The following is a 26075-nucleotide window of genomic DNA, read 5'->3' on the forward strand; positions in this document are numbered from 1 at the left end:
GAATTGAAGCCAGGGCCTCATGCATGCAAGGCAAGCACTCTAACACTGAGCCACCTTCCTAACCCAGTATTGTGCTTTTTACCTGGGCTGGCTTTTGTCCATGATCCTACCGACTTCTCCCACGTAGCCTGTAAGGGGCTTGTGCCACTGTGCCCAACTTGCTCTTTAATATAAGTGTCTCATTTACTGTTTTCTGCTTGCAGAAAACAAGTGTATCACGCCACAATATTCCTATCATCAGCTCTATATATTTGTTAATTGAGAATGAATTATAAAATGTTGCCTGATTAATTAAGTCCTGGCAGAAAATGATTTTAGTGATAATTTGTAAACAATTCCTATACTCTGTCTCTCCAACTCCACTTTTTTAGGGGGTAGGGGAAATCATACTATAGTGCTAGAATTTGAAGATATAATCCTTTGGTACACCTGCAAGAATATTGTTCTATTCAAAATAGAACTTGGCCAGTCAGGAAAACATTATTACTTAAGTAAAAGACAGGCCTTTGTGAAAGCTTCAAAAAAAAGATTAATTAGACTTTGCCAGAGAACCACGCAGGCATCCAGGTACAGAGAACAAAGAATGGTTTACTGCCAGGAAGAAAGAGATTAAGAAATGTATCCAGAGCTGGGCACCAGGTGGCTCACACCTATAAACCTAGCTACTCAGGAGGCTGAGATCTGAGGATCATGGTTCAAAGCCAGTTCAGGCAGAAAAAGTCCGTGAGACTCTTCCTTCAATAAACCACTCAGAAAACTGGAAGTGGCACTGTGGCTCAAGTGCTAGAGTGCTAGCCTTGAGCTGAAGAGCTGAAGGACAGCACCCAGTCCCCCACCCCCACTCCCAACAACAACAACCAAAGAAAGAAAGAAAGAAAGAAAGAAAGAAAGAAAGAAAGAAAGAAAGAAAGAAAGAAAGAAAGAAAGAAAGAAAGAAAGAAAGAAAGAAAGAAATATATCCAGGCTGGGCACTGATAGCTCACATCTGTTCATCTTAGCTATTCAGGAGGCAGAGATCTAAGGATCATACTTCAAAGCCAGCTTGGTCAGGAAAGTCCATGTTAGATTATTAGACTTTCCTGGAAAAACAATGCAGACATCCAGGTACAGAGAATAAAGAAAGGTTTATTGCCAGGAAAGGGGCCAGCAAGAACCCTTCTCACAGGGGAGAAGTGAGAAGCAGCCCCAGCTATTGTCTGAGGTGACCTATATAACTTAGGAGGTTTAGGAGGGGCTAGGAGGGGCTAGGAGGCAGAGACCCTGGTGTGGAAGTGTGGGCCGGGAGCTTCATCATGGCAGACTAGGATTTATGGCTGCTGTCCAAATAGTAGATAAGGGGTCCTGCACTGCCCAGACTTGGGGTCACTCTAAGGGGCTTGTGTTGCTTTATATGGTGGTAGCTCCCCCAGAGAAGTACCATCCCAAGGTTAAAAGGGTTGGAAGATGATTATTTACTGCCTTTACTACAAGGGCCTGGTGTTGCCTAGGAAAGGAGCATGCTAAGCTGTGGAGATGGGAAGGAGTGGACTAAGCTATGAGAAAGGAGCTCATTTCACTAACACATTGGGTTAGGAAAAGTTAAATACTCCATTAAAAATTAATTGAAGCTGGAAAGAGTGGCACACACCTGTAATCCCTTCTACTCAAAAGGCTGATACCTGAGGATGGAGGCCAGCCTGGGCAGGAAAATCCTTGAGACTTTTCTTTTTTGGTCAGTTGTGCAGCTTGAACGTTGTGCCTGGGAATTGCCTTGAGCTCTTCAGCACAATGTGAGTGCTCTACCACTTGAGCCACAGCACCACATCTGGTGTGGGTTAATTGAAAATAAGACTCTCATGGACTTTCTTGCCTGGACTGACTTTGAACCATGATCCTCAGATCTCAGATTCCTGAGTAGCTAGGATTAGAGGCATGAGTCACCAGCTCCTGGCTTTGAGACTTATCTCCAATGAAGCACCCTCAAATAAGCCAGAAATGTGGCAGTGTCTCAGGTGATAGAACATAAGCTCTGAGCAAAAAGTCTCAGAGACTTGAGGCCTTGAGTACAAATCCGACGACCCCTCCCCCCACACACATAAGAAAATATTTGAATATTGTCCATTATAAGCCTAAACATTTAAGTATCCAAATATTCACTTGACATTCTGGTTTCTCTGCAGATCATAGCAATCTTTTTGCCTTTTATCTAGAATTCAGTGAATGAAGGACCTCCCCTTACATCCAGTAGAGAGACTATTTCTATTTGTGGGTATGTTCTGGCCAGGAGTTAAGGCAGATGTCATGCCATTCTGTAGGGAATTTGATGACTGAATTAGTTTCTAATTGATGCTGTTCTCAATTACCACAGACTTAATAGGCTCAAAACAATGCAAACATATTATCTCATAGTCTATGTTGGTCAGAAATCCTACATGAGTTTCCTGGGCAAAAATCTAGTGTGGGGGACTGGGAAGGTGGCTCAGTGGTAGAGCGCTTGCCTTGCATGCCTGAGGCCCTGGGTTCGATTCCTCAGCACCACATAAGCAAAAAGAAAAAAGCCAGAAGTGGCGCTGTGGCTCAAGTGGTAGAGTGCTAGCCTTGAGCTGAAGAGCTGAGGGACAGCGCCTAGGCCCAGAGTTCAGGCTCCACAACTGGACCAAAAAAAAAATCTAGTCTGGGCCACAGCACCACTCTGTAGCTAATATGTTATTCATTAATCCCAGTAATAATGTTAAAATTGCATAGTTTGAGCCTGGGGGCAGAATCTAAGCACAGTCAATTTGCTCTCTGAATCTAATTCCCTGTGGGTGAGTGGGGGGTGGGGATGGGAAGGGAGGTTCCCACAAAGTTCTTGTTTCCTTACTGGCTTGAAGCTTGGGACCACCCTTAGTTCTAGAGGCCTCTCCTGTCCTTGCACATAAGTTCCTGATATAGGAACTTATGTGAGGAACTACCTTGTCAAAACATGGCAAACAATTCTCAGGGCTGCACTTCTCTCCTTCCTCTTCTGCCACATTTGACTCACTGCTGTTGTCCTCTGCTTTGCAGGTTTCATGTGAATGCATCAGGCCAAACTGACCATCTTTTTTGGTCTGGTGATGTCCTGGTGTAAATCAGCATTTGTTTTCCAGAGAATGATTTCAAAGTCAACAAATGCAGAACATACTTCATCCACCCTCACATTTTTATCCATCAATTTTCTATCCTCAAGAAAAGGTTTATCACCATAAACCATCTAAAAAAGCCCTATAGGAAGATTCAAATGATAGACAACAGATAGCTTATATTGGTGAGAATCTCTAAACCTGTTAAGACTGAGGCAAAGCCTTTAAGCACCGTTCAGACATTCCTATACAACATCAAACTCATACTAGTGAGAAAGCCTGCAAAACTGTAAAATGGGCAAAGCCTTTTCTAACTAAGGAAGCCTTAGAGAACAGAAGCCATTGATTCTACAGCTGCCCTCTAAATACATAACCTTAAAGCTTCTTTATCTTAATAGAAACATTCCTCCACCCCTACAGAGTTCCTGTGGGATAGAATCCCTACACATGTAAAGAGCAAAGCCCTGAATAGTTACTGAGCCTCCCTTTAATAGAATTCATAGTGGCCGGGCGCTGGTGGCTCACGCCTGTAATCCTAGCTACTCAGGAGGCTGAGATCTGAGGATCGCGGTTCAAAGCCAGCAGGAGAGACCGTGAGACTCCTATCTCCAATAAACCACCAGAAAACCGGAAGTGGCGCTGTAGCTCAAGTGGTAGAGCGCTCGCCTTGAGCTGAAGAGCTGAGGGACAGCGCCCAAGCCCAGAGTTCAAGCCCCACAACTGACAAAAAAAAAAAAAATAGAATTCATAGTGGATAAAAACCTTAGCAAAGTAAATAATGTGCTAAATCCTTTATTCAAATTACACATTTTATACAACCACAGAGAATTCATACTGTACAATAAACTCATGCAAGGTATTAATATGGAAAATCTTTGCTCAAAAGACAAGCCTCTTGTGGGAAGGGATGAATGGAAAAACTGGGAGAGTGAAAGGGTAGTGATAACATTGTCCAAAAAGAAATAGATTCATGCCAGGTACAGGTAGCTAACAGCGGTCATACTAGACGCTGAGATCTGATGATCACGGTTCAAAGCTACCCTGGCACAGAAGTCTGTGAGTCTGTGAGACTTTCATCTCCAATTAACCACTAGAAAACCAGAAGTGGCGCTGTGGCTCACGTGGTAGAGCACTAGCCTTGAGCTGAAGAGCTGAGGGACAAGATCCAGGCCCAGAGCTCGGGCCCCACAACTGTCAAAAAATAAATCAAGTAATATATATATATTATATATATGAATTATTAGTAGAGAGAATATCCTATAAAAATGTAGCACATTATTCAACTGTTACCTAAAATGTACCAGACAAAGGGATGTGAAGGGTAAACAAAGGAGGAGGCTGCAATGCTTGGTAAGAAATGTATGCATTATCCTGCCCATGTAATTGTAACCCCTCTGTACAGTATGTTCACAAATAAAATAAAATTAAATTAAAAAAATAAAATTAAATAAAATGTACCAGACAATGTTTGTTATCATGTTATAACTAAGGCTATCTTTCCATGTACTAGAGTGTATACTGATAAATTATTTCTGAAATATATATAGATGTATATCTATATACATCTATATATATATACATTAATTCTAGAGGTAGAGTTAAAATTGTCATTCATCTTGAAAACTTGGAGAAAGTACACATAAAATGGTTCAAGGACCTCAGGAGGAAAGAAGGGATCACTTCCCAGTGCTGAGGCCTTGGGCAGTGTGCCTGGCTGCCAGCATCACCTTCCCACAACCACAGATCAGCCAGACTGCCTCTAAGCCTAAGGTACCAGAGCCAAGAGGGCATGGCCAGGATTCTAATTTAAATACATGGAGACAGCAGAGAAAGAGCCCTGCTCTTCTACTTGGAGTGGGAAATTACATTGAGAATGTTTACTTGGCTCCCTCCCAACAATTCCAATGGTTTACAGGATCAAGGAAGGAAAATGTACTAGCACAGTTAGAGGACAGGCCTTCAAATCTGACTCAGAGTAAAACACCAATTCCCAAAGGCCAGAGAGCAGGGCCCTTGTAGGCTTCTGCTCCAGTGAACTACCTCACTATTGTTAACCTAATGATAGCCTGAGGCTTTCCCAGAACCTGAGGGAGGCATTTTAAAGTCATTACTTCAACAGGCTGAGAAAAAGCCTGACTTCCTGTGTAACTCTAACAAATTTTTCAGTTTCCTGCCAATGCTGGCTGTCCTTGTAACCAATTAAGTTGCTTTTACAGCCTGCTTCTGTTTTGAACCTGAAATTCTGCCCCCTCATCTTGCAGACCTAGATCTATGCACCCATTCTGCCTTTGTGAAACTTCTCTATTCTTTATTTTGGGGGGGTCTGTGAAAGACCTCAGACACCCTGGGGTGCTTCCTTCAACAGGAGGGCACCCCAAGAACCAAGACTCCAAACCAGCAGCTGCAATAAGCAAGAGGAGTTTATTTGGCGTTTGCACAAACGGGCTCTCTGTCCAGGGCAGACAGGAAGCCCCAAGCAGCGTTTACAGGCACTTTTAAAGACAAAAGCCCCAGGATTAGCATAAGACCCCAGGTTCCCCGGGATTGGCTCAGTTTACTACACGGGGAAGTTTATAACACTCTTTGTAATAACAGTTGGCTCAGGGCAAGTCTAGGGGGAGCGGTCACCCTGGAGGGGAGTTTACATAGTTACAGGCTTGTGATCGATTAACATTTGGCCTAATTTGTTGGGCTCACCAGATGGTCCTTATCTTGAGCCCCCTAAACCGAGAATTTTTTACACAGGAATGCGGAGGAACATACTCTTTGTTCCTTATCTTGGGTCCCATTTGGCCACCTGTTAGTTTTTTTTTTTTTTTTTTTTACGACTACAGAGCTTGTCCCAGGGCCAACATCTAGACTCCAAAGCTTTTTATTTATCTCCAGGGCGGTGAAAGGGTCAGTGCTAGCTCAAGCAAGTTTACAGAAGCAAAACCAGCAGTTAGCAATTGTAAAATGTAACTCTAATTTTTAATCTTTCAGTCTGGTTGGGGGCCTGAACTCTGGGCCTGGGAACGCTGTCCCTCAACTCTTCCGCTCAAGGCTAGCACTCTACCACTTGAGCCACAGCACCTCCTTCAGCCTTTTTTTTTTTTTTTTTTTTTTTGCTTATGTGATGCTGAGGAATCGAACCCAGGGCCTCATGAATGCAAGGCAAACACTCTACCACTGAGCCACCTTCCCAGCCCAACTACTCTATTCTTGAAATAAACTGTTACACTGAAGAGTTCTTCCTGCTAACACAGCTGTAGGATGGACCCTGAAAACTTCATTTGAACCCAGGGTTGGTTATTGATGTCTCTTTTACACTTCTGGATGCTTAAGAAGTCTAATAGCATTTAAAGTACAAGTAACTTCTTATCACATAAGGCATAGGAAGCAAATTTCTGAAAGTTTGACCTTTCATAACCCTGAAGGACAAAAGGTTATCATCCTAGAGGCTGAGAGGCTGGGCAGACAGATTTGCTACATTTAACCCCTTTGCTGCATTTAATTCTGGCTCAAATCCTAGTCTATTTCCTAGCTTGATGCGCTTAATCCTAGCTACTCAGAAGCTGGACCTCTGCTTCTGGACCTCTGCCTTTAGTTCAGGGACCATGCACTGGCCATGGTCAGCCCTGCCAGTGTATTGGCATAGGTGACTTTGCCAAGATTTGTCATAGGCCTGTCCAGCCCTTATGTCAGAGGTCTACATAAGCACACATTTTCCACTATTTATTATTTTACTTTGCTCTCTGTTTTGTTTTGCTTTGTGCCACTGCAGGAGCTTGAACTCAGAGCACTGTGCTTTCCCTTTCTCCTGAAAGCCAGTACTTTACCATTGAACCACAGCTTCACTTCAGGCCTTTTGGTAGTTCATGGAAGGTAAGTGTCTCATGAACTTTCCTGTCCAGGCTGATTCCTAATGGTGACCCTGAGCTCTCCTACCCCACCCCTGAAGAGCTAAAATGACAGGTAAAAGCCCCTGGGGCCAGGCACTGGGGGCTCACACCTGTAATCCTAGCTACTCCAATTGCTAAATCACATGTCTATTTTTTTTTGATCCGCTCACACTCACACACCATATACCACTCACACCACATATTCTCACACTCACATTCAATCACACCACACACACACTCACACTAACACCACACTCCCACCATACACACCACACACACTCACACTCAATCACCACCAACTACACTCACACCATACATGTTCACACTCATAATCACACTACACACACCACACACGCTCAATCACACCACCCCCACATCACACACACCACTAACAACACATGCTCATACTCATACCACACACCATACACGCTCACTCAATCACACCACCCACACCACACCTACACCACACTCATACATTACACACACTCACACCACAGACACACTCAGTCATACCACACACACACCACTCACGCTCACACTCACCATACACCAAACACACCACACCCACAACACTCACTCACACACACACCACACATGCTCACACTCAATCACACCACCCACACAGCACATGTGACCCGTCCAGCAGGCCAGGTAATTTTGTGGGGGATCTGAGGGGCCACCTCCTAAAAGAACCAAGGGGGGCGAGAGAGGATCGAGACCAAGCGCATAAAGAAAGACAGAGCCATTCTGAGTCGCGTCAAGGTCTACTTTATTAAAGTGAGGCAGGGTTTAAATACCCGAAGGGACAGGGGAAGGGAAAGAAGAAAAGAAAAAAAAAACTTTGCAGAAGCAAGGGTGAGGAGTCCCGGGGTCAGGGATGGGTCGTGCTTATCCTTTGGCCGTTGTGCTCTTCTTAAAGGTATCTCCTGTGATTTCTTTTATGGTTAGCCAGGCGCCGTTTGCTTAGGGCCAGAGATAAGATAAGTTTTATGGATAGCCAGATGTAGTTTGTTATGGGAAGTTATCTAAATGTGCACCTGGGAATTTCTGAGAACGGCTACTTGTCAATTAGGTGTTTGAAAGAGGCCAGAGCATTCTCAGGCAGGTTTCGGGTCTCCAACACACATGCACCACTCACACCACATATGATCACACTCATACCACACCACACACACCACACACACACCACACACGCTCACTCACACACCATACACCACACTCACACCACACACTCTCACACTCACAATCACACCACACTCAATCACACCACAGACACGCTCACACTAATACCACACTCACACCATACACACCACACATAATCACACCACACACCACTCACACTCACACTCACACACACCACACACTCACACAACCCCCGGTCCGTCACCTGGAATTGTAAGATGTTAATGGAACAAAAGCACAGAACGCAAAGGCTGACATGCTCAGTCACCTATAGACCTGATACCAGTTGGATCTATAGGTGACTTTGAAGCTCTCGAGTGCAACCGTCATAGACAGATGATCTCATAGAATAAAATGTTGTTTCAAGGTACAATTTTATCTATTTAGACAGATGCTTTCACATCCATGTCAAGACACTCATGATGGGAAATGTGTCCATTAAACATCTAATAACTTTTCCCACACATGTAACAGTGCTGGGTACATAAAACATGGACTTTCTTTATTCACAGAGTGAATATAATAGTTTGTGGCAATTACAGATAAAAAGTACAAAATAATTATATAATACATTTTAACAATGAAAAGATAACATAGCATGTAAAAAGTTCTCAAAGGTGAGAAAAAGCAGATTTGTCAAAATGGGAGAAAAAAAAAGGGTAAATTTAAGGATTAAAGAAGGTTCAGCTGGGTACCAGTAATCCTAGCTACTCAGAAGGCTGAGATCTGAGGCTTGCAGTTCAAAGCCATCTTGGACAAGAAAGGCTGTGAGATTCTTATCTCCAATAAACCACTCAGAAAACCAGAAGTGGCCCTGTGGTTCAAGTGGTAGAGCACTAGCCTTGATATGAAGAACTAAGGGTCAGAGTTCAAACCCTACAACCAAAAAAAAAAAAAAAAAAAAGAATGTCCAATTTGTTGCTACGTCCATTTTTAGGTTTATTCATGTTCTTCCTTATTTTTAATATCTCAAGTCTTAATAAGTAGACTTTTATTGATGAGTGAGAAGCTAAACTTCATAAAGACCACCTCTCAGGGCTGGGAAGGTGGCCCAGTGGTAGAGTGCTTGCCTTGCATGCATGAGGCCCTGGGTTCGATTCCTCAGCACCACATAAGCAAAAAGCCAGAAGTGGCGCTGTAGCTCAAGTGGTAGAGCACTAGCCTTGAGCTGAAGAGCTGAGGGACAGCGCCCAGGCCCAGAGTTCAGGCCCCACAACCGGACCAAAAAAAAAAAAAAAGACCACCTCTCATAATTCTTTGGCCCTATTAGAAAAACCGGCATGATGATTATACATAGTAAAAATTCTGGGACTTCCATGTGACATGTGACAGTATTTACATAGTTTGAGTGTAAGTGGCAAAATAGAGAAAAACATGTTTAAAATAGCATCAATACCAGGACAGGAAAAAAAAAAAAAAGAGAAACACAGTAATTCCTATTGCATGAGAAAAAACACAAATTGGGCAAAAAAAAGTGTCAGGGGCTGGGAAGGTGGCTCAGTGGTAGAGCGCTTGTCTTGCAAGCCTGAGGCCCTGGGTTTGATTCCTCAGCACCACATAAGCAAAAAGAAAAAATCCGGTGCTGTGGCTCAAGTGATAGATCACTAGCCTTGAGCTGAAGAGCTGAGAGACAGTAGTCAGGCCCAGAGTTCAGGCCCCATGACCAGACCCCCCAAAAGAAAAATTAAAGAGAAAAAGAAAATTTGATACACACTATAAAAATCCTGAACTGAAGCTGGGCGCCAGTGGCTCACATCTGTAATCCTAGCTACTCAGGAGGCTGAGATCTGAGGATCACGGTTCAAAGACAGCCCGGGCAGGAAAGTCCATGAGACTCTTATCCCCAATAAAAACCACTAGAAAACTGGAAATGGTGCTGTGGCTCGAGCAGTAGAGCGCACTCACCTTGAGCTGAAGAGCTCAGGGACAGCACCCAAGCCCAGAGTTCAAGCCCCATGACCGACCCCTCCAAAAAATATCCTGAACTGAACATAGCATATATGTATATATGTGAAATAACATGACAAAATTCCTTTGTGTAATACACACTTAAAAAATGAATGATAGGAAAGTAATATAGGCTCTTCTGGGTGATCAGGTACTAGCAGGAGGGAAGAAGGCCAAGGAGAGGGCAAATTAAGTACTTTACACACATATGAAAATAGAATAAAACTTATTTTCAATTATTTGTATGCATGTATGGAAATGTCTGAGAGCTAATATAGTAGAAGCCAGGCACTGGTGGCTCACGCCTGTCATCCCAGCTACTCAAGAGGCTGAGATCTGAGGATCGAGGTTCAAAGCCAGCCTGGGCAAGGAAAGTCCCTGACACTCTATCACCAATTAACTACCAGAAAACTGGAAGTGGTGCTGTGGCTCAAGTGGTAGAGCTCTAGTGTTAAGCTGAAGAGCTCAGGGATGGTTCACAGGCCCAGAGTTCAAGTCCCACAACTGACAAAAGAAAGAAAGAGCCGGGCGCTGCTGGCTCACGCCTGTAATCCTAGCTACTCAGGAGGCTGAGATCTGAGGATCGCCTGTAATCCTAGCTACTCAGGAGGCTGAGATCTGAGGATCGCGGTTCAAAGCCAACCCGGGCAGGAAAGACCGTGAGACTCCTATCTCCAATAAACCACCAGAAAACCGGAAGTGGCGCTATAGCTCAAGTGGTAGAGCGCTGGCCTTGAGCTGAAGAGCTGAGGGACAACGCCCAGGCCCAGAGTTCAAGCCCCACGACCGACAAAAAAAAAAAAAAAAAAAAAAAAAAAAAAAAAAAAAAGAAAGAAAAAAAAAGACAGTACATTTGGCTTTAAATCGAATATATTAAATTTTATTCTTAGGAGTGAATAACCAAGCATTTCTCAGTTTTCTGAGGTCTCTTTAGCAGTGTAATAATTTCAGTAGTTTATCTAGACATAAGTCAAGGTTTATCCCATAAATAAGAACACAATTTAATCCAAAATTACTAAGACTCTTAAATGCCATCTAATTTTCCTATAGCTATGATGGTATTTTTTCCTCCAAGACTGAATAAATAATACTAAACTAAGTGGGTATCCAATGACTCACCTGTGCACTTGAAAATTTCACTTTTGGATTGTTATCTATCTCCCATAAGCCTTCATTGAAACCTTTTTGTTTATTTGGTTTGCCATACTTTTCCTTATTTTCTGAGTAAGGAAATATATCCTTTGGTCCTAAAAAAGCACTAAAACAGATGAAGATAATAAGTGCAATTCAACCTCAAATAAATATATACATATTACATTACTAAAATAACACTATTATATGATGCATTTCATAAAATACAAATTAAAGGGAAGACAAGGATATAAAGCATGAATTCATTTCAATGAACACAATCTCACCGAGACATGAGACGGCTCTAAGTACTGGCAGAACAAATGTTGGAAAAGTTTTTTGGGAGGAGTACATGTGCAGATATTAGGGGTTGAACTCAGAGCTTCCCACTATTGCTTAGCTTTTTCACTCAAGCCTATAGTCACTCTGCTACAGCCATAGTTCTACTTCCAGCTTGGAACACAAGAGAGCCACACAGACTTTTCTTCCCAGGCTGGCTTAGAATTTTGATCCTTATATCTCAGGCTGAATAGCTAGGAGTATAGGTGTGAAACACCAGCCACCTGGCTTCTAAAAGATTTTTAGGTTCCGTTTCTTTGCAGAACAATAAATGTTTTCTGTTTAGGGGTAGGGATAAGGTAGACTATATTTTATTCCAAATACTACTGTTTTTTTTTTTCCATTTACAGTACTAAGGATTGAATCCAGGGTCTCACTGAAACAAGTCAAGCACTAAACCACAGAACTACATGTCAATCTGATATACTTTATTAATTCAGTAATGAGTTCCTAGATTCATAACACCATCTCATGTACATAAACTTTTTTTTAGTACTGATCCTAGGCCTTGAACTCAGAGCCTGGGTGCTGTCCCTGAACTTTTGTGCCCAAGGCTACAGCTTTAGGCCACTTGAGGCATAGCTCCACTGGTTACTGGAAATGGGATTCTCATGAGCTTTTCTGCCCAGACTGGCTAAGAACCTCAATTCTCAGATCTCAGCCTCATGAGGCCATTAGAGGCAGGAATCACTAGCACCTGGTCTCATTCAGTTTAATTGAACAGGCTTTTCAGGCCCAGAGTTCAAGCCCCATGAACAACAACAAAAAAAATTTCTCCCCCAAACTGGACAAAGCCAGGCTGGGGAGAAAAAAAAATTACCAAGTCTGAATAACCAGCAAAGAGATGGTCTGAAAGCATGGTTCAAGTGGTAGAGAACCAGCCAAGCAAACGAACCAAGCTCAATGCCTCAAAGCTCAAGCTCAAACTCTAGTACTGTGAAAAAACAGAAAGTACCTAATTTAAACATCATTATATACTTCTAATTAAATATGAACAGATTTTCATGTCAGTAATTATTTAATACATTTTGCTAAATGGATCTATCAATCTATTGTTTGAGCACTTTTTCTGTGCCAATAATGAGGGCTTGAACTCAAGGCAAGGCTTCATACACCTGCTGTCTTTTTTCTGCTCATAGCTGGTGTTCTATCACTTGAGTTACACACTCCAATCTGCTTTTCTGCTGGTTAATTGGGATTCCCAAGCACTTTTCTTTGGGCTTCAAACCAAGATACTCAGATCTCAGTTCTCCTAAGTAGCCAGGAGGCTGCAATATTTTAAGAGTCTGGGACCAGTGGCTCATGCCTGTAATCTAGCTACTCAGGAGGCTCAGTCTGATGTTGGTTTGAAGCCAGCCAGGCAGAAAATCCAAGGGACTCTCCGATTAACGAGCAAAATCCTGGAAGTGCAGGTGTGGCTCAAGAAGTAGCACACACTAGCCGGGCGCTGGTGGCTTACGCCTGTAATCCTAGCTACTCAGGGAGGCTGAGATCGAGGATCGCGGTTCAAAGCCAGCCCAAGCAGGAGAGACCGTGACTCCTATCTCCAATAAACCACCAGAAAACCGGAAGTGGCGCTGTAGCTCCAGTGGTAGAGCACTCGCCTTGAGCTGAAGAGCTGAGGGACAGCGCCCAGGCCGAGAGTTCAAGCCCCACGACCAACAACAACAACAAAAAAAGAAGTAGCACACACTCGGCCAGTGAAAAAGCCAAGCAAGAGTATAAGACCTTGAATTCAGTATTCAGCATCAGCACACAAAAATAAAATAAATATTGTCAGGCGCTGGTGGCTCACGCCTGTAATCCTAGCTACTCAGGAGGCTGAGATCTGAGGATCGCGGTTCAAAGCCAGCCCGGGCAGGAGAGACCTTGAGACTCCGATCTCCAATAAAAACCACCAGAAAACTGGAAGTGGCGCTGTAGCTCAAGTGGTAGAGCGCTTGCCTTGAGCTGAAGAGCTGAGGGACAGTGCCCAGGCCCAGAGTTCAAGCCCCATGGCCAACAACAAAAAAATAAATAAATAAAATAAAATAAAATAAATATTGTAACAGTAAATATACTGTTCAATGTTTGATCTTCACAATCAATTCCAAGTATAGGTGGGGTAAAGGATATGTTCAAGACTGATAAGTCAAAAACAAAGCTGATAAAAAAGAACTGTCCATGGGGGTACAATCCCCTAAGATTCCTGAATAGTACATAAATTAGCCTAGAGACCGCACCGCTAGTTACCAAGGAACACCTTATGGTGGCTGTGGCTATGGTTTTCTCTTAGAAATGTTCCATTTTCAAATGGCCTACAAAAAGTGTTTTATATGCAAAATGGAAATAGGACATAATGTTAATTACATTTTGATAGCAAATACAAAAAAATTTTGAAGCCAGGAACCCATGAATCACACCTGTAATCTAGCTATTCAGGAGGCTCAAGCAGAAAGGCCATGAAACACTTATCTGCAATTAACTTTCAAAAAGGTAGAAGTGAAACTGTGGCTCAAGTAGCAGAGCACCAGCCTTGCACCAAAAACAAAAACACTAAAGGAAAATGCCTAGGCCCTGAGTTCAAGCGCTGGTACCAGCTCCACAAAGGGAGGAAAGGGAAGATGGAAAGAAGGGAGGGGAGGGAGAGAGGAAAGGGAGAGAGAAAGGACAGAATGAAGGAAGGAAAATTGTGAAAGTTCAGAGGAAAAAAACCATCAGAACACAACAGGTTTAGAAATTCTAAAATATAAAAATATTATTCTATTCTTTCTCTTTTTTTTTTTTTTTTTTTTTTTGGGTCCGGTTGTGGGGCTTGAACTCTGGGCCTGGGCACTGTCCCTCAGCTCTTCAGCTCAAGGCTAGCACTCTACCACTTGCGCCACAGCGCCACTTCCAGCTTTTTTCTTATGTGGTGCTGAGGAATCGAACCCAGGGCCTTGAGCATACAAGGCAAGTGCTCTACCACTGAGCCACCTTCCCAGCCCCTTATTCTTTCTCATTAGTGGTTACATTGTAGAACTTTCCTTTTATTATTTGCTTTTTAAAAACAATGAAAAAATTAAGCGGTAAATTCCAAATCTAACAGTAAACTTATGTGGATTGAATTTCTTTTGCAAATACATAGAAAAGCAGTTATGCAGCCAGGCGCTGGTGGCTCACGCCTGTAATCCTAGCTACTCAGGAGGCTGAGATCTGAGGATCGCGGTTCAAAGCCAGCCCGGGCAGGAGAAACCGTGAGACTCCTATCTCCAATAAACCACCAGAAAACCGGAAGTGGCGCTGTAGCTCAAGTGGTAGAGCGCTCTCCTTGAGCTTGAAGAGCTGAGAGACAGCGCCCAGGCCTCATAGTTCAAGCCCCACGACCGACAAAAAAAAAAAAAAAAGTTACGGCCAATTAGAGCTTTTGGCACATAAAGGGGTTGAGATTTAAACTGTTCCCCACATTTTATAACATTAACTTTACTATCACAGGGGACTGGCAAGTTCTTGTCCCTTACAAGGTAGTCATTAGGCATGCTTAAAAACTATCTTTCCATGACCTCCCGGCTCTGACCAGTTTTGAAGGGCCACACACAAATGACTCTAGGATCTGACATTTCTGCCATCCAAGCAGTGGCTTACTGCCCCTGGATGCTCCTCCATTGCTCTTGTCCCAGGTGTGTCTTCTTTACACTGTGATAAATTCCTCATTGGCATTTCCCTCAGCGGGTCACTGGACTTGAACTCAGGGCCTTAGCTCTCCAGCTCAAGGCCAGCACTCTGCCACTTTGAGTCCCAAAGTAACTTTGCTTGCTCTTTTAGCACTATGCTAGCTGAGTAGAGGTGACAGTATCACAGGAACCTTTTTCTGCCCTGGCTGGCTTCGAACCAGTTTCAGATCAATGAGTCTTACAAAAGGCCATTTTACTCCAATTAAAAGCAACAAGGTGGTCAACATAGAAGTAGCTTTTAAGCATGCTCTTACCTGAAACTTATTAAAAGCCAAAGTTACATCTAACAAACTTGTAAGAATCCTCTGTGCTTTGCTCTGGGCTTGCTGGAAACTGTTAAAAAAAAAAAAAAAAAAAAAAAAAAAAACCTATAAGAGCAAACTAGAATAGCAATTATTTTGGTAATCCTAATTTTTCCTTTGTGCACATTAAGGCCAATGTTAAGAACAATTTTACATTTAAACTTTATATCCCAAAATCCATTCCTAATTTTTTAAAGTCTCTTATTAACCACCTTTAATATTTCATACTTTAGTATTCATTTGCATTTTTTAAAAAATCTCTTAAAATCTTGAGGCCAAGTTGTCATTCATTGTCTCTTGGCTGCTTGTTTTTACACATTAAAACTTTTAAACTCAAATGACAATTTTTCCTTAATGCAAGCATGACAGTCACCATCACATACCACGAAGCTAGACTTAAAACCTTTATAACTTTTAAAAACATCCTAATTGTAGAACATAATTGAAAGCAAGTCACATTATACAAATAAACTTTTTAACTCTCTTTTTAAGTCCAAGGGACAGTTTTAACAATACTACAGATCATCACATCACTAATTTTAACCATCATATTTCAGTGTCTATCTACAGGGAAAAGGGACAGAACAAAGATGGGCCACTTGGCTCCTCCTATGGAATGGGCACATACCCAATCTGACTCTTTAGGGTTAGATGAACTGCATTTGTGCCAGCTTGCCCTCTTTCACCATGTGTAGACTCCTCCCAGGGCCTGTCCCACCATGCATGACCAGTTGAACTGCACTTCTGCCTGTCCACTCCTTACCTCTAAAGATAGGTCTTCTAAGTTTTCCCTTTTCTTATCTCTTGGTTCACGAATGAAATACACAGTTTTAGACAGACAGAATAGGTAACATCTTTGACAGTGTTAAACTAACCTTTACATTTAAATTTCTAATATTTATCCCCAAATTTTAGCCAAGGGAACTAAATCCCAAACTGCCAATGCATTTTTGTTAAGCCAGATAACTTGATTACAGTATAAACGGCCTTATTCATTTTAAAATATTAGTTTTAAAAATACCAGATTTTCTAATTTGCAAGTTAAAGAATCTGTAAAAAGCCATTTAAAACAATGTGAAGATTCTTTAAAAATTTGGTAATGTCCAGACCTCATAACCTTTTATATTTTAAATTTAAACTCAACAAATTGTTACAGCATGCTGACAATTCTTATCTTTAAACATGTTCACAAACACACACAAAACACTCACACAGATCTTAAAGCACGCAAAAATCAAAATCAGTTGTACATACACTATTTAAAGTTTTTAAACAAAAATTTAAGACAGTATTTCTTTTAAACTAAGTACCTTTGTTGGGCTTCATTTTCCCAGAGCTTGCTTGTTTAGCAAGACAATTCACTAATTAGTCTTTTGAATCCCTTCTGTCAGAGGAAGGTTGGGGGTGGGAGGGATCACCTGAAACTAAACTGGCCTGATTTTTACCCAATTTTAGACAAGAGCACTTTACAAATTGTTACATTGTCAGGACTAGCTGAAAAAGTCCAAACCAGGCAAACAGCCTTCAACACCCTCCCTGACGGCAGCCTCCACAAGGAGAAAATGTAGCTTGAGGCTTGAAGGGAATCAAACTAGATCAGCAACCTTCCATGCCTCACAGGGAGGGTGGGCATAGCAGGCCTGTGACCAAGCCCAGCCAGAGGCTGGAACTTTTATTCCCCTAGAGATGTTCAAATAAAAAACACAAACACAAATAAACACAAAAACCAAAGATCCACATTTAAAACTGGTACCAATTCTAAAAAAGAACTAGACAAGACAACAACCAAAGGCTGAGTTTTGGACTAATGGACCCCCAGCTCATCCCTACCAGAACTCTGTGATGCTCCCACTCAGCAAGCTGAATCCAGAGTCTGCTGAGTGAGCCTGCCACTTTTACTCAGACCTTCCCTACCCCAGGAAACAGAACAGAAAACACACTGAAGTAAACAACACAGACAAGTGGCCACAAAGACAAAATCAGGTCTCAGTGAATGGGGTGACATCTCAACTCCACTTATCAGGGGATTCAAACCTCCTCTACTCATTCCAGAGGATTTTTCTTTTAGATTCTTCTGAGATCTCCAGGGAGCACAGGACACATTTCAAAGAGGTTATACCGCTCAGGTGTGACTCGCAGCACCCCATTAAATGAATATACCCCCTCTCTTTTACCCCTTTGAAATGAACCAGCAGGAGGTCGAGAGGAGTAAAGTTTGCTTTGTCCTTGCCCCATCTCTATAAACAAAAGTAGCCAGACAAATACACCAACGACTAGGAGGGAAAAAGAGTGCTAGCCTTGAACTGAAGAGCTGAGAGACAGCGCCCAGACCCAGAGTTCAGGCCCCACAACCGGACCGCCCAAAAAAAAAAAAAAAAAAGGGAAAAAGAAATAGGTTAGATACCGACACCACCGGTGTCGCCGTGGATTGGAGATGACCAAACACTGGATTGCTGCGTCTCCGGGGGGTCGACTGGGCCTGTTAGGAGGGGGGTCAATTATCCCAAAAGGTTGAAAGATTGGGCGCTTAGGAGATTGGTGGGAGTCATCACCCCCCAGAGGGTGGGTGAAGTCGCCGCTTGCAGTTTCCAGAATGAAGGAATAAAATTTAGACTTAATTATAAGGAGGAAGGGCACTGAGCTGCGGGCCGGTATCCGACAGCGAGTCTGAAAAAGAAATGGGATGAAGAATGGAGTCGGAGGTGTGGTCACTCCAGGCGCTCTGATGGAGGGGCCCTCGTGCATGCGTCACAAATCACTAGATGCAAAGACATCCATCCCTATTGATGCTCTAGCGAGGTCCCCCTAGTTCCGCCCAAGTGACAGTCCTAGAGCCTGATCAATCATGGGCTGCACAAAGTGAACAAGTTTGTCAGATAGACTCAAGCAATAAAGAAGGTCAAAAAAGAGGCTGCATAAGCAGGCCAGAAAGCTCAGTAGACACCAGGGTGAGACCCAGAGTAGCAACAAAGACCAGTCCCAAAAGCATAAAGTACCTCCTAAGACAATTAAAAACCAGTCATAAATCAACATACCAACACAGAGACACACAATGGATGGTCTTAAAAACTACTCAGCGAGGCTGCCACCATCAATGAGCAGTTCTAAGCACCAACAAGACTTAATATGAACAGCGAGCATGGCAGACTGCTGGTCAACAGTCTGTTCAGAAGGGCTCTCAGAGAGGACCGGGCACTAGGTGCCAGGCCTCGGGGAGCAGTCCACCAGAGGGTTCAGGGGGATGTCTCCCACTGACTCTGCCAGCAGCCTTAAAGCATGTCCGCCAAAGCTATTCGCCAGCCCCAAGACCACACCTGCAGGCTTTCAGATGCAAACAGAAGGGCTCTCAGACAGAGAGGACCGGGCACTATGCGCTGGGCCTCGGGGAGCAGCCCACCAGAGTTCAGACAGTCTGTTCAGAAGGGCTCTCAGAAAGAGAAGGACCAGACACTAGCGCCAGGCCTCGGGGAGCAGCCCACCAAAGGGTTCAGAGGTTGAGGGGATGTCTTCCACTGACCCTGCTGGCACAAATACAAAGCTTGCAAGCAACTCTCAAATTGGTTATAACCAGTATAAATCGGCAATGCCTCAAAACTTACCAGACGTTTCTAGCGACTCAATGATCAAGGTATCTGGGTGGCCTGTAAAGGGGCTTCCGGGCCAATGCACCAAATGTAAAACCCAGAGACTGGAGAGCCCGAAAAGACCACCAGGGACCAAAGATCAATGCAAGCAGCAATGAGTCATTTATTGACTAGCTCGAGCACGGACCCCTCTGTGCACTAATGTCCGAGTGCAGAGAGAGGCCCCCAAAACAGGGTTACAGCACCTATCTCTGATCCCAAGCCCGGGTAGGGGTCTGGAATGTGTTAAATTCAGCTCCAGATCCGGGAGTGTCTAGGGCTCCAGGGCGGGTAGAATAGCAGCTGCATTCTTCAAGCAGGTCTAATACAAAAATGGCAAATACAGGTCTATCTGGTTTATATATATATATATATATATATATATATATATATATAAATATTATATATATTATATATTATACACATATTATATACCAATATATATAAACATACACATATTTTATATATTATATATTATATAATATTTATGATATATACTATATATAATATATTATGTATACTATATAGTATATATTATATAGTATATATGATACTATATAGTATATAATGCTATATATTATATGCATACTATATTCCATATTATATTATGTAAAATATAATATATATTATATAGTATATATAGTATGAATATAATATATGTATAATATATAAAAATATATAATATATGTGTATATTTATATATAAATATATATTATATATAAATATATAATATATAAAAATATTATATTTATATATATATATATATATCATGCTTCTCAGCATGTCCTTTGTTCTCAACAGTGGATGGTCCTGTGGTCATAGCCCACAACATTAGCTTTTCACCTGAGCATTTGTTAAAAGTCCAGGCTTACTAAATCATAATCTTCATGTTAACAAGTTCCCAGATGGTTCTTATGAATATTCAAGCTTGAAAAACGAGTTGCAGAGGATATTAAAACAGATTGTAAGAACTTACAATCACTTGGATGGGAGCTCCTACACAGCAATGGGAAGGCTGAGGCAGGAGGATAGTTTTGAAGGCCAGCCTGTAATAGATAATGAGACTGTGTCTCAAAAATAAACAAAAAATTCACATATAGACAGATAAGTTGATAAATTGTAATCAATATTAAAAGAATATATAAGAACATAAATAGAACTTTTTGTTACTAAATGACAATACCAACAAGTGAAAAGGGAGTGGTTATTATGATGGAGGAGGGGATCATCTGGAAAATAAAAAAAAAAGAGTAAAAGCATTGATGTGTAAATATTGAACAAAGCATGATATTTAGCATTTCCTGCCAATAAATTTTGGCAGTTTCAATTTGTAATATTCTGCAGACAGCAGGTGATAACTTTTCAACAATGAACCAGGGCAAAAACAGGTCAGAGTTTAAGCCTCCACAGAACAAAAGCCAGGATCCCTGGGGGCAGCAGTTCTGAATCTGAATGGGGGAGGGGGGAGGGGGAGAAGGAAGGGAATGGATTTGGGGGAAGCCAGGATCCCTGGGGGCAGCAGTTCTGAATCTGAATGGGGCACAGGGGGAGGGAGAGAAGGAAGGGAATGGATTTGTGGGAAGTTTGGGTGCATCACAGCCACTTCCAGAGTTTTTCTTAACTAAGAGCCGTGCTCCTTCCCCATAGGAGAAAGCAGACTTCCAAACCAGCTGGAGAGAGTGGAAAACCTTAGTGTGGTTACGCTGGAACATAGCCTACTTTTCCCCCTGTAATCTGGATGTTATTCATCCCATTATACAGATGAGAAAACAGATCCATTAAAAATTAAGCAACCTGTCCAAGGTCTTACGTGGAATCTAGAGGCCCAGGCAACCTTCCAGTCCTTCCTCCTCCCAGCCATTCCTTTTGGTGATGCTACACAGCTTCTAGATAGGGTAAAGAGGCTACATGGCTGCAGGCACAATGAGCTTGCAATCAGTAAAGGATGCTGCAAATTTCCTAATAATTTCCCTGTATACCTCTGCATTCCCTAGCTTGTTTTCCACCACCTGATCATTCTAACTCTTTCTGAAATGACTCAGGCCAAAAATCACATCTGGAAAGGCTCTGCTTCATCTTCCAGTGGTGCATACTTACAATCTTTCTTGGTAGTTGTAAACTACTTAGAAGTAGACATCATCTTATGCTTTGCCTATACTTGGCAGATAATCAATTTTTCTAACAAATATTTAAATGGATGAGAAGAAGCAAGTGATAAACCTTGATGGAAAGATAAGGCATAGAGGGTCAGAGTGCTTGCCTATAATCCCAGCTATCATAGAGGTGAAGGTAGAAGGATCAGGAATTGGAAGCCAGCCTAGGCAAATCAATGTGACCCTGTATTAAACAATATAGAGGGTTGCCCGGACTCATGCCTGTAATCCTAGCTACTCAGGAGGCTGAGATCTGAGGATCATGGTCCAAAGCCAGCCCAGGCTGGCAAGTCCGTGAAACTCTTACCTCAAATAAACCACCAGAAAATTGGAAGTGGCACTGCAAGTGGTAGAGCTCTAGCCTTGTGCTGAAGAGCTGAGGGACAGTGCCCAGGCCCAGAGTTCAAGCCCCACGACCGACCAAAAAAAATAAAATAGAATAGAGAGGGTTAAGAATATAGCTCAGTGATAGAGCTCTGGGTTTAATTCTTAGGAACAAAGACACATGCATGAGGATATTTTATCTTTACTTTATGAACTTTTCATGTACTAAGAAGTTAACCCTTTAAAAGCACTGATTTTTTTTAGGACAAATACATTCATTTTAATGAAAATCTTTTGCATTGTATTGGCTCCAGTGGTAGAACACTGACCTAGTACATGCACTGAATTCAAACCCCAGTCCTGTTCTCCCCAAAAATTAACAATGACAATCCCTTCCTTTATATTTTAATATAATTATTCATCTTAATACACAATAGTACTAACATATCTTACACTTTGTGGTTTTATAATTATATATATATTCTTTATATATAATATATAATTATTATATATATTATAATACTTATAGACATTTCATGTGATGTTTTAAATCTGATGTAAACATAGTGAGAATTAGCAAAAATATAGGGAAATATAACGAAAATAAAGAACATTAGTGAACAAATGCAACAGTGGTATTCACTATGTTAAAAAGTGAACTATATAACCTGTGGGTGAGGACAGGATGGAAAAACAGAGAAAGGGAAGAGGTGACATTGTCCAAAAGAAATATACTCTTGGGGGCTGGGAAGGTGGTTCAATCGTAGAGTGCTTGCCTCGCATGTATGAGGCCCTGGGTTCAATTTCTCAGCACCGCATAAGCAGAAAAAATTGGAAGTGGCACTGTGGCTTAAGTGGTAGAGTGCAAGCCTTGAGCTGAAGAGCTGACAACACGGAACCCCAGAGTTCAAGCCCCACAATGGACAAAAAAAAGTACTCTTTTCCTAACTTAATGTAACTGTACTTCCTCTGTACCTTACCTTTATAATAATAATTATAGCAATAAACTTTTATAAGAATAGTAATCAAAGATCCAATTCAGTCAGAGGCGTGATAAAGTCAGTGTAAGTTTTCCACCGTGAATATCAAAAAGCAATCAGAACCTGGGTGCCTATAATGCTAGCTTCTCAGCAGACTGAGTGTTGGAAATCTCCATTGGAAGGTACCCAGAGCAGGAAATCCTGTGAGACTCTTTATCTCCAATTAACCAGTGACATGTAGGAAGTGGAGCTGTGGCTAAAGTGGTACAGCACTAGCCTTGAACAAAAATAGTAAAGGGATGCCCAGGCCCTAAATTTAGGCCCCAGGACCAGTTACTCCCCCGCCCCCCCCAAAAAAACAATGAGAGCTTTGACCAGTATGTTAAAAACAAAAATAAAAAATAAAAAATATGGGGACAGGGAGGGATGTTGTTGTGGAGATGGGACAGAAAGGATGGCAGGGGAAAAGACAAAGGAGGAGCCAACAATGCTTGATAAGAAATGTACTCATGCCTGGCACCAATGACTCAGTCCTTTAATCTAGCTACTCAGCAGGCTGAGATCTGAGGGTTGACGTTCAAAGCCAGCTGGAGAAGGAAAGTTCGTGAGACTCTTATCTCCAATAAACCACTAGAAAATCAGAAGTGGCGCTGTGGCTCAAGCCGTAGAGAGCTTGCCTTGAGCTGAAGAGTACAAGGACAGCGCCCAAGCCCCGAATTCAAGCCCCTGGACCGACAAAAAAAAATGTACTCATTACCTTGCTCATGTGATTGTAACCCCTCTGTACAGTATTTTCACAATAAAAACTTATTTAAAATAAATGAAAAGCAAGCTTGTGAGACAGTGACTAGATATGCTTTCTAAGCTGGTCTGCCAATGGGCTGAAGAATATTGTCTTCAGATTCATGGGATAAGAGAAGTCTTAATGAGTCTGAATGCTCAGCCAATTAGAAAAGAAGCTATGCAAGGACAGAGATTGATGGGTGACCTGTGATATCTCCAATGAGTGCTGCCTAGACTACATGCTACTGTCCCAATGGCACCTATTTTTTTTTTTTTTTGGTCAGTTGTGGGGCTTGAACTCTGGACTTGGATGCTGTCTCTGCTCTCTTCAACTCAAGGTGAGCACTCTACCACTTGAGCCACAGCACCACTTCCAGTTTTCTAGTGGTTTATTGTAGATAAGAGTCTCATGGAGTTTCCTGCCCAGGATGGCTTTGAACCGTGATGCTCAGATCTCAGCCTCCTGAGTAGCTAGCATTACAGGTGTGAGCCACTGGTGCCCAGCTAATGTTCTTTCTTGTATGTTCTCACTCACTTTTTTTCCATCTTTATATATATTTCTTTGTATTGTGTGTGGGGGGGGGTTGTTTTTTGTTTTTTGTTTTTTTTGGTCCTATCGTGGGCCTGAACTCTGAGCCTGGGCGCTGTCCCTCAGCTCTTCAGCTCAAGGCTAGTGCTCTACCACTTGAGCCACAGCGCCACTTCTGGCTTTTTTTTTTTGCTTATGGGTGCTGAGGAATCAAACCCAGGGCCTCAAGCATGCAAGGCAAGCACTTTACACTGAGCCACCTTCCCAGCTGTATTGTGTGTTTGAATTGAGGACCTTGTACTTGCTTGGTTGGCTTGGCTGAGCTCTATTACTTGAACCATATGTCCAGCACATGTTTTTAGCTGGTTATTTTAGACATGAAGTCTCATGGACTTTTCTAATGAAGCTGGCTTTGAATTTCAATCCTCTTGATCTCAGTCTCCTACCTAGCTAGGATTACAGCTGTAATCCATAGAGGTCCAGCTTCAAAACACTTGTAGTTAATTAAAAAGAAAAATATATCTGTTAAATACTACACAGCAAGGTGGTTAGTGTATTGCCACGCCGACCCCAGTAGAGTCTGCTTAAGCATGGGAAACCATCTATCAGACCATGATAGGGGCCTCGAGACCTATCTCTGAGTTTTGGGACTTCACCGAAGTCTACCTCAGAGAATGGGGCTTTACAGAAACCTATCTCCAAGTTTTGGGATTTCACCGAAGTCTACCTCGGAGAATAGGGCTTCTAAGAGGCCTACTCCTGGGAAAAGGCTGGAAAAACCCCTGGGAAAAGATGTGTTTCTGTCTTTCTTCTCCTCATAAGAGTGCCTATCAATCTTTTACTGTTTCTGCTGTTCATTGTACTTACTCATTGTCAACGTTCCCTTATTCAAAGCTCTTTCTTAAGAGTGTTGATGACTCCAATATCTGATGAGTGTCTTAAAAATATGACTAACTCACCAGAGTTAAGTGCTACCCTGAAACCCCTCTTATGGAGGCTAGTAGACAAGTTATAAGTAAATATAAAAGTATTGGAGGTTTCACAAAGTCACTCCAGCAGAAGGAATTGTAAGAAATTTACAAAAAGTTGTAGGCGCGGCTAGAACAGAAAGAATGTATGGCAATTGCTGAGATAACTACTTAGGAGAAAGAACTTCCTCGCACTCTCATTTACTAAGAGACTTGCTAGATCTAGGCCTCCGTAACCTTATAATTAAGGCCTCTATAGAAATAAGGTAATGGTGAGATGGTGACAAACGTCGAAACCCATTATATTTCTTAGAGATAAGCCGGAAACAAGTGCCTTTCAGGTGACCAGCTGGTGACCACCTAAGAATGAAGCCCTGCAGCAAGATTGTGTAAACTTTTGCCCCTTTTCTTATGAAGACTTCTGTTATAAAAGTTTGTTATCCTCTGCATTAAATCGCACTCAGCACTCAGCACTCAGCACTCAGCATCCACTCCTAATGTGTGTGAGTTGTCTGTTTGCCATCTCCCCATCCTATTCCAGGTTCCTCCCCTAGGTATCCTCCGTCGTCCCGACAGAACCCGGTCCGCGGCAGGTGGCGCCCAACGCGGGGCTCGAAGCGGGGCACGAAGCAGTTTCTTCAGTCAAGGAACCTTGGGAGGTAAGCATCTCTCTCTCTCTCTCTCTCTCTCATTTCTTTTCACCTGGAATAGTAGTCAGAAGCTCGTTGGGGTGCTGCAGGCCCCTCACTTGTGACTGAGAAAGATAACGAGTAAATCATGGGGAGTTCATCTTCTAAGAATAAGGACAGTTTGTCTCTATTTTAAAACATATACTCCACAGCAGCAGTGGGAGAACAAACTAATCCTTGGTTCCCGCAGGAAAAAGGAAACCATTGAAAAAGTGAATGTAACTCTAAGTTCCATAAAGACGGAACTCCTCCTTCGAGAGGAAACAAAAAACGGAAAAAGGGAACCATTGGAAAAGTGAATGTAAATCTAAGTTCCATAAAGATGGAACTCCTCCTTCGAGAGGAAACAAAAAACGGAAAAAGGGAACCACTGAAAAGTGAATGTAAATCTAAGCTCCATAAAGAGGGAACTCCTCTTCAAGAGGAAACAAAAAACGGACAGAGGGGCAACCAGCCCCTCCCCAAGAGA

At 42.3% G+C, this 26075-nt stretch overlaps 1 protein-coding gene across 19 annotated transcripts in view; it reads right to left on the reverse strand.

The window, feature by feature from the left end:
• LOC138808151 (hepatoma-derived growth factor-related protein 2-like) overlaps positions 1-26075 on the reverse strand; it is a 299202-nt gene that overhangs the window by 132361 nt on the left and 140766 nt on the right. For 14 of the 19 annotated variants that reach the window (XR_011366411.1, XR_011366419.1, XR_011366410.1 and 11 more), the window contains 3 exons: positions 20157-20226; positions 15510-15588; positions 11213-11351 (listed from right to left, as the gene is read on the reverse strand). The exons of 1 other annotated variant lie outside the window; for it this stretch is intronic. The gene's annotated coding sequence lies outside the window, so the exon portion shown is untranslated. The remainder of the gene's footprint in view (positions 1-11212; positions 11352-15509; positions 15589-20156; positions 20227-26075) is intronic. 4 more of the 19 variants (XR_011366421.1, XR_011366407.1, XR_011366418.1 and 1 more) reach the window with 3 other exon arrangements.

This window comes from Dipodomys merriami, unplaced genomic scaffold, assembly GCF_024711535.1.
Source record: "Dipodomys merriami isolate MVZ:Mamm:240054 unplaced genomic scaffold, mDipMer1.0.p SCAF_443, whole genome shotgun sequence".
Classification (NCBI taxonomy): Eukaryota; Metazoa; Chordata; class Mammalia; order Rodentia; family Heteromyidae; genus Dipodomys; species Dipodomys merriami.